This window comes from Leptodactylus fuscus, chromosome 6 (assembly GCF_031893055.1).
Source record: "Leptodactylus fuscus isolate aLepFus1 chromosome 6, aLepFus1.hap2, whole genome shotgun sequence".
NCBI classification, from domain to species: domain Eukaryota; kingdom Metazoa; phylum Chordata; class Amphibia; order Anura; family Leptodactylidae; genus Leptodactylus; species Leptodactylus fuscus.
In genome coordinates, this window is record NC_134270.1 from 67,200,769 (window position 1) to 67,209,690 (window position 8,922).

Sequence of the window (8,922 nt, forward strand, 5' to 3'; positions counted from 1 at the left end):
TTTTAGGGAGCCTTCACACGGAGTAATGCCAGGCTCAATGTGTGCTCATTTTTACTGGCGTAGAAATGCGAGGATAGCGTTTATGTCGCGTTTACGCGTATACGTTCATAGTAAAAAAACGCCGCATAAACACGATGTAAACGCTACCCTCACATTTCTACGCCAGTAAAAATAAGCACACATTGAGCCCGGCGTTACTCCGTGTGAAGGCTCCCTTAGGGAGAAAAAAATTGATTTTAATGATAGAATCCCTTTAAAAGACATCACCGCGAAATGGTTGACGGAACAGTCAACTGCACATGTCCATCGGCCATTTTGTGGTGGTCTTCTGTAAGAAGAGGAGGAGAATGGCTATTCCTACATGCTTTTAGATTAAAACGTGTATTTTAATGATATAATCCCTTTAAGAGGCCTGACACTGACCAGTCAGTTCTAGCTAAAGGGACTCATTTTGCCGAGGGGATTGATAACACAGTTGTCAATTTTCTAAATTTTTGATTATGCTGTGTGCTGATAAAATGTCTGCACTTTGCTGAAAAATTTGGGTGCTGTGGTGTTATTGTGGGAAATTGAGGGACCATCCTATCAATCATGCGCCCACCCAGTATCCTCTCTCCATTGTCAATATATTAATACAGGAATAGTAACAAAAGAAAGATGTCACAGGATTCTTCAGAATTGTTATTTAATGGGGATTACAGCTATTCATTAAAGGGATCCTATCTTTCAAACACTTTTTTTTTAATAACACATTGGAATAGCCTTAACCTTTCGTTGTCTTCTCCGTACCGCCATTTGCCTAAAATCCCTGTTTTTGTTGGTATTTAAATGAGTTCTTTCGCAGCACTTCAATGCTGCAAGAGAACTCTCCAGCGCCGCCTCCATCTTCGTCTGGAACGAGGTCTTCACCGCGTCTTCTTCCAGAGGTGTCTTCTAATTTCTAGGGCAAGCCAACTGCGCATGCCCGCCGGCCACGAGAAAATGGCTGCTTACAATACTGTGTAAGCGCCCATTTTTCTTGTGGCCGCGAGCATGTGCAGTAGGCTTTTCCCTAGGCCTGAGTTAGAAGACACTGCCAGAAGAAGACACGGTGAAGACCTCATTCCAGATGAAGATGGAGGAGGCGCTGGAGAGTTCGCTCGCATCATTGGGGCCACCCCATGTGCTGTTTGAGCACTGGGACCCGCCCCCAGTGCTGCGAACGGCGGCGTGGAGAAGACAACGAAAGGTAGGCGACGAATAGCCTTTCTTAAAGCTATTCCAACGTTTTAGTTAGAAGAAAAGGGTTTGAAAAATAGGATCCCTTTAAAACTGATAGGGCTTTTTAACAATAAAGCCAGGCTATGGACAGTGCACAATATACAACTGGCAGACCAAACAGAAAGTACCACTTAAATGTCAGTTTTTTATATCAAAGAACTTCTTGTTCTGCCCTGATTTTTCCATAAGAGAAGGTGCAGGTAGTGAGTCCTATATTAGTCCACACAGATAACCTTCTGTGTTGCAGTACCAGCGCAAAATACAGAGGATACTCACAGGTCATTCACTCTTAAGCATCAGCAGCATTCTGATTGTGATCATTGTTTAGCCTTAGTTATTCCTCTCAGAGGTTAATGTATGTGTGGGAGTACTCACCCCATCTACTCTGATACCTTTTGTACAAGCCCATGATGAAGCACACGAAGACCCTGGCTTGCGCTCCCCCTCACATTCTGTGCACACAGAGAAGTGTGGGTGGTGTCTGAGCAAGGACCCTGTGTGAGACATCCAGGTGATTCACTCAGGAAAGTTCTGCTGAAAGACAAAGCTGATGATTTCAGCTTCTCTAAGCAGATGGTGATGACTTTTTCTACGTAATCTGCAGCACAGATTCAAAGTACAGGAGCCAGGGACTGCAATTATAGAGATTGCTTTCTGGTAGGGGCGTAACTAGAATTGAAAGGACCTCATAGTAAATCAGGAATGAAACACCCCATCTAGGTGACAGTATGCTAAGCAATATAAACTACAGTTGAAAGAGGCAGACATTAGGATTAGAGATGAGCGAACAGTGTTCTATCGAACACATGTTCGATCGGATATCAGGGTGTTCGCCATGTTCGAATCGAATCGAACACCGCGTGGTAAAGTGCGCCAAATTTCGATTCCCCTCCCACCTTCCCTGGCGCCTTTTTTGCACCAATAACAACGCAGGGGAGGTGGGACAGGAACTACGACACCGGGGGCATTGAAAAAAATTGGAAAAAGTCATTGGCTGCCGAAATCAGGTGACCTCCATTTTAGACGAATAGTGGATTTCAAATCCGGGTCATATGAGAATGTGAACTTTGTGACTATGAGACAGGGATAGCTGTACAGGCAGGGATAGCTAGGGATAACCTTTATTTAGGGGAGAATGTTATTAAAAATAACTTTTTGGGGCTCTATCGGGTGTGTAATTGTGATTTTTGTGAGATAAACTTTTTCCCATAGGGATGCATTGGCCAGCGCTGATTGGCCGAATTCCGTACTCTGGCCAATCAGTGCTGGCCAATGCATTCTATTAGCTTGATGAAGCAGAGTGTGCACAAGGGTTCAAGCGCACCCTCGGCTCTGATGTAGCAGAGCCGAGGCTGCACAAGGGTTCAAGCGCACCCTCGGCTCTGATGTAGGAGAGCCGAGGGTGCACTTGAACCCTTGTGCACCCTCGGCTCTGCTACATCAGAGCCGAGGGTGCGCTTGAACCCTTGTGCACACTCTGCTTCATCAAGCTAATAGAATGCATTGGCCAGCGCTGATTGGCCAATGCATTCTATTAGCCCGATGAAGTAGAGCTGAATGTGTGTGCTAAGCACACACATTCAGCTCTACTTCATCGGGCTAATAGAATGCATTGGCCAGCGCTGATTGGCCAGAGTACGGAATTCGGCCAATCAGCGCTGGCTCTGCTGGAGGAGGCGGAGTCTAAGATCGCTCCACACCAGTCTCCATTCGGTCCGACCTTAGACTCCGCCTCCTCCAGCAGAGCCAGCGCTGATTGGCCGAATTCCGTACTCTGGCCAATCAGCACTGGCTAATGCATTGTATTGGCGTGATGAAGCAGTGCTGAATGTGTGTGCTTAGCACACACATTCAGCTCTACTTCATCGGGCTAATAGAATGCATTGGCCAATCAGCGCTGGCCAATGCATTCTATTAGCGTGAACTGAGTTTGCACAGGGGTTCTAGTGCACCCTCAGCTCTGCTACATCAGATTGCTACATCTGATGTAGCAGTGCCGAGTGTGCATCAGATGTGTAGTTGAGCAAAACTGACTCAGCACTGCTAAGTCTCTGCATTCGCATAGGAATGCATTGGCCAGCCTTCGGCCAATCAGCGCTGGCTCTGCCGGAGGAGGCGGAGTCTAAGGTCGGACCTGAATGCAGACTGGTGTGGAGCGATCTTAGACTCCGCCTCCTCCAGCAGAGCCAGCGCTGATTGGTCGAGTTCCGTACTCTGGCCAATCAGCACTGGCCAATGCATTTCTATGGGGAAAAGTTAGCTTGCGAAAATCGCAAACTGACAGGGATTTCCATGAAATAAAGTGACTTTTATGCCCCCAGACATGCTTCCCCTGCTGTACCAGTGTCATTCCAGGGTGTTGGTATCATTTCCTGGGGTGTCATAGTGGACTTGGTGACCCTCCAGACACGAATTTGGGTTTCCCCCTTAACGAGTTTATGTTCCCCATAGACTATAATGGGGTTCGAAACCCATTCGAACACTCGAACAGTGAGCGGCTGTTCGAATCGAATTTCGAACCTCGAACATTTTAGTGTTCGCTCATCTCTAATTAGGATCATATAGGATCAAATAGACAATTGTAGCAAACAATTGTTTTAGCAGACCGATGATCGCCTAGAGAAGACTGTGATAACCTGAAGAGAAGACAGTTGTCGAATTTTTCATCTGCTGCTCAGACAAAAGTACTTTCATCTTTTTTTTTTTTATGTAGATAGTGGGCCCCACATAGAGCTCACAATGTACATTTTTCCCTATCAGTATGTCTTTTTTTTTTTTGGAATATGGGATGGAAATCCATGCAAACACGGGGAGAACATACAAACTCCTTGCAGATGGTTTTTTGCCCTTGGCGGGATTTGAACACCAGGACTCCAGCGCTACAAGGCTGCAGTGCTAACCACTGAGCCACCGTGTGGCCCCTAAAAAGCACTTTCATCTTTATGAAAGATTTTCCATCCACAAATAATCTTTCTTTGAAAAAATGTTCCCAGAATGATTGTCCTTCACCCAGTGTCATTGAAAATCTACGAAAACCATTGTGGATTGAAACTTTGACTGTGTTGCAGTTTCTTTGCTGGGTATTGTGTATGCTATGTGTATTTATATCAGTAATATCTTTTCATGCTTCCGGCTCTTGTCTCACTTCAGTAGTGTAGTGCAGTGTGTTTAATGTTCTAACTTTTTTGTGTTCTGTTTGGTTTTAGATTCCCTGTGGGTGAGGTCAAATCTTCTTGCATTCTCGTTTACTGTACTGCATGTGATTTGTATTTCCTGTTACAGAAGGATGCAGCTAGCACCTTGGAAGGACGACTATAATAGGATTCCAGTTCTGCCATCTTGTGTCAAGCCAGCATCATTATTTGAGGAATCAAGCTTCTGCTGAAAAGTGTCGGACAGGGATGTCTAAGGCCCACTACTGCAATTGTTTCTAGGATCCCACCACCCGCAGCAGGACCCCTGCAGAACAGCTGTCCCGAGACAGCATAGCTACAGATAATAACATGTTGGGAGCCATGCTGCTCACCTGCCATATGATGTGCCATCTGCTGCACTAACTAAAGCCACCACTACCATTGCCTGTTGCAGCACTGTTCTGCAAAAGCTGATCTGCAGAGGTCCTGGCTTTTGGACCCCTATAGATGTAATATTGATGGCCTATCCTAAGGACAGGCCATCAATATTAGAAAGATGGATAGAATCTTTAATGCAGTTGTCCAGGAATTGGAGCAAACCATGTGGCAGGAGCCACTTCCAGTGCCCATCACGTACACAATACGAGGTTGAACAGGGGTGATCCTGCCCCTTTCGCCGCCCGAGGCGAACTACAGAAAGCCGCCCCGGGGCGGAGCAGGGGCCTGGCTTAACGGAGGGGGCGTGGCTAATCAAAGGGGCGGGGCTTAGCGCCGTTCGCCGGCAGAGAGCAGGCCCGGAGACTGCCTGCGCTCTGCCTGAGCGTGAGGGGAGGCTGCTGGAGCAGCGCTGCTCCAGTGGCCTCCCCAAACCACCGCTCGGTGCTAAGCCAGTCCAGGACAGCTTGTCCTGGACTGGCTTAGGTTAGCAAAAATGCCGCCCTCCCTGGGGCCCTGGCATAGCGCCGCCTGAAGCACTCGCTTCAGGTCGCCTCATGGGAGGTGCGGCGCTGAGGTTGAAAGCTCCTTCTGCTGCATAGCAGCCAGGCACTTTCACTGCAGCTCTGCTCCAGCTGACTTCAATAAGTGCTGAGATGCAGTAAAGGTGCCTGGATCCAATACAAACCATGGAGCTTTCTGCTGCCGACTCAGTATTGTGTACATATGAGCGCTGGAAGCCATTCTACAGACTCCAGGGGCCAAGTGTCACCCCCTATCAATCAGGTGTATATGGCTTATTCTGAGGAAAAAAATTAAACCTGGACAAACATGTAAACCCTTCCCGACATCCACCGTAATAGTACAGCACTGCCGGGAAGGACTTTCCGCAAACTGCGGGTACGCACAGAATCTATGTGCGCACTGTGCCCTGCGGTTGTTAGTAATATGTTACGGCTGACACTGACCTGTAACACCCGCGGTCGGAACTGGGTCCGATCGCGGGTGTTAACCCCTGAAATGACTTGGGGCTCAATTGGCACACCCCGCAATGGTTTCGGGGGGTGCTGGTGTTGCTAATGGGCAGCCTGGGGTCTGATCAGTGACCCCCGGGTCTGACCTCCATCTGTCCCTCCTGCCAAGATGAAGGCTGTCAGCTCCACGGGCTGACAGCCTCCTATACACTGTAATCAGCAGATCGCTGCTTCAATCCCCTATGGGGACAGAAATAAGTTATAAAAAAATCAAAGAAAAAAGTTTAAATATGTTTTTAAATAAATAAAGCCCCAAAAATCCCATTTTCCCATATAAAATGTTTTATTATGTAAAATAAAGAAAAATAGAAAAAAAATTACATATTTGGTATTACCACGTACGTACAAACCTAAACAATAAAACTAAAACATTATTTAACCCAAAAGGTGAACTACATTAAAAAAATGGAGAAAAACACACAAAATAATGATTATTCGCCTCTTTGCCTCACAAAATGTTCAATAAAAAGTAATCAAATGGTCATATGAAAACCAAAATGCTACCAATAAAAACCAGAGGTCATCCCGCAAAAAATTAGCCCTCAACCAGCTCTGTCAACAGAAAAATAAAAATTTTATGCCTTTCAGAAGATGGCGATGCAAAAATAATTGATTTTTTTCCCTACATTGAATTTTATTCTGCACAAATAGCAACGTATTGAAAAATTATATAAATTAGGTATCGCCGTAATCGTACCAACCCGCAGAATAAAGGTAATGTTTTACTTATGCTGTATGCTACTTGGGAAAAAAATAAATGCTAAAAAGCAATGCCAGCATTGATGTTTTCCTTTACATCCTGCCCAGAAAGAGTTAATAAAATTTAGTCAATAAGTTACAGGCCCCAAAATGGTGGCATTGAAAAGTACATCGAATACCGCAAACACCAAGCCCTCATATGGCCACATCACCAGAAAATAAAAACAAAATATAACTTGTACAATGTGAAGACTAAATCCCCAAAAATTTCCAAATCATTAGGACATACAGTGGGGCAAAAAAGTATTTAGTCAGTCACCAATAGTGCAAGTTCCACCACTTGATGAGAGGTGTCTGTAATTTACATCATAAGTAGACATTAACTATGAGAGACAAAATGAGAAAACAAATCCAGAAAATCACATTGTCTGATTTTGTAAGAATTTATTTGCAAATTATGGTGGAAAATAAGTATTTGGTCACCTACAAACAATCAAGATTTCTGGCTCTCACAGACCTGTAACTTCTTCTTTAAGAGTCTCCTCTTTCCTCCACTCATTACCTGTAGTAATGGCACCTGTTTAAACTTGTTATCAGTATAAAAAGACACCTGTGCACACCCTCAAACAGTCAGACTCCAAACTCCACTATGGTGAAGACCAAAGAGCTGTCAAAGGACACCAGAAACAAAATTGTAGCCCTGCACCAGGCTGGGAAGACTGAACCTGCAATAGGCAACCAGCTTGGATTGAAGAAATCAACTGTGGGAGCAATAATTAGAAAATGGAAGACATACAAGACCACTGATAATCTCCCTCGATCTGGGGCTCCATGCAAAATCTCACCGCGTGGGGTCAAAATGATCATAAGAACGGTTAGCAAAAATCCCAGAACCACGCGGGGGGACCTAGTGAATGAACTGCAGAGAGCTGGGACCAATGTAACAAAGCCTACCATCAGTAACACACTACGCCGCCAGGGACTCAGATCCTGCAGTGCCAGACGTGTCCCACTGCTTAAGCCAGTACATGTCCGGGCCCGTCTGAAGTTTGCTAGAGAGCATTTGGATGATCCAGAAGAGTATTGGGAGAATGTCCTATGGTCTGATGAAACCAAACTGGAACTGTTTGGTAGAAACACAACTTTTTGTGTTTGGAGGAAAAAGAATACTGAGTTGTATCCATCAAACACCATACCTACTGTAAAGCATGGGGGTGGAAACATCATGCTTTGGGGCTGTTTCTCTGCAAAGGGGCCAGGACGACTGATCCGGGTACATGAAAGAATGAATGGGGCCATGTATCGTGAGATTTTGAGTGCAAACCTCCTTCCATCAGCAAGGGCATTGAAGATGAAACGTGGCTGGGTCTTTCAACATGACAATGATCCAAAGCACACCGCCAGGGCAACGAAGGAGTGGCTTTGTAAGAAGCATTTCAAGGTCCTGGAGTGGCCTAGCCAGTCTCCAGATCTCAACCCTATAGAAAACCTTTGGAGGGAGTTGAAAGTCCGTGTTGCCAAGCGACAGCCCCAAAACATCACTGCTCTAGAGGAGATCTGCATGGAGGAATGGGCCAACATACCAACAACAGTGTGTGCCAACCTTGTGAAGACTTACAGAAAACGTTTGACCTCTGTCATTGCCAACAAAGGATATATAACAAAGTATTGAGATGAAATTTTGTTACTGACCAAATACTTATTTTCCACCATAATTTGCAAATAAATTCTTACAAAATCAGACAATGTGATTTTCTGGATTTGTTTTCTCATTTTGTCTCTCACAGTTGAGGTCTACCTATGATGTAAATTACAGACGCCTCTCATCTTTTTAAGTGGTGGAACTTGAACTATTGGTGACTGACTAAATACTTTTTTGCCCCACTGTAAGTGGCTGCGAATAGAAGGAAATGTATAAGCTGTGTGAGCGACTATCAGGGGACACCCCATATTTAGAGCTTATGAGAGAGAATACACCAGTGCTGATCCCCCAGAATGCCCCTCTTCCCCGTCCGTGTCATAGGAGCTAGTGGGAAAATAGAATGAGATTTAGTGTGCCCAATTTACTCCGCACAGCTTACATATTCACTTCTGGGTTACTAATGCTCACTACATCACTTGATAAATTCTTCGAGGGGTGCAGTTTTCAAAATGACGTCACTTTCTAGAGGTTTCCACTGTTTTGACACCTCAAGGGCTTTGTAAATGCGACATGGTTCCCTGTAACTGATCACAGCAAGTTCTTCCCTCTAAAAGCTCCTTGGTGTCCATATATTAGTTTACACTCGCAAATGGGGTACTATGGTAGTCGGGAGAACTTGCATAACAAATTGTGGGATTCATTTTCTTCTTTAACCCCT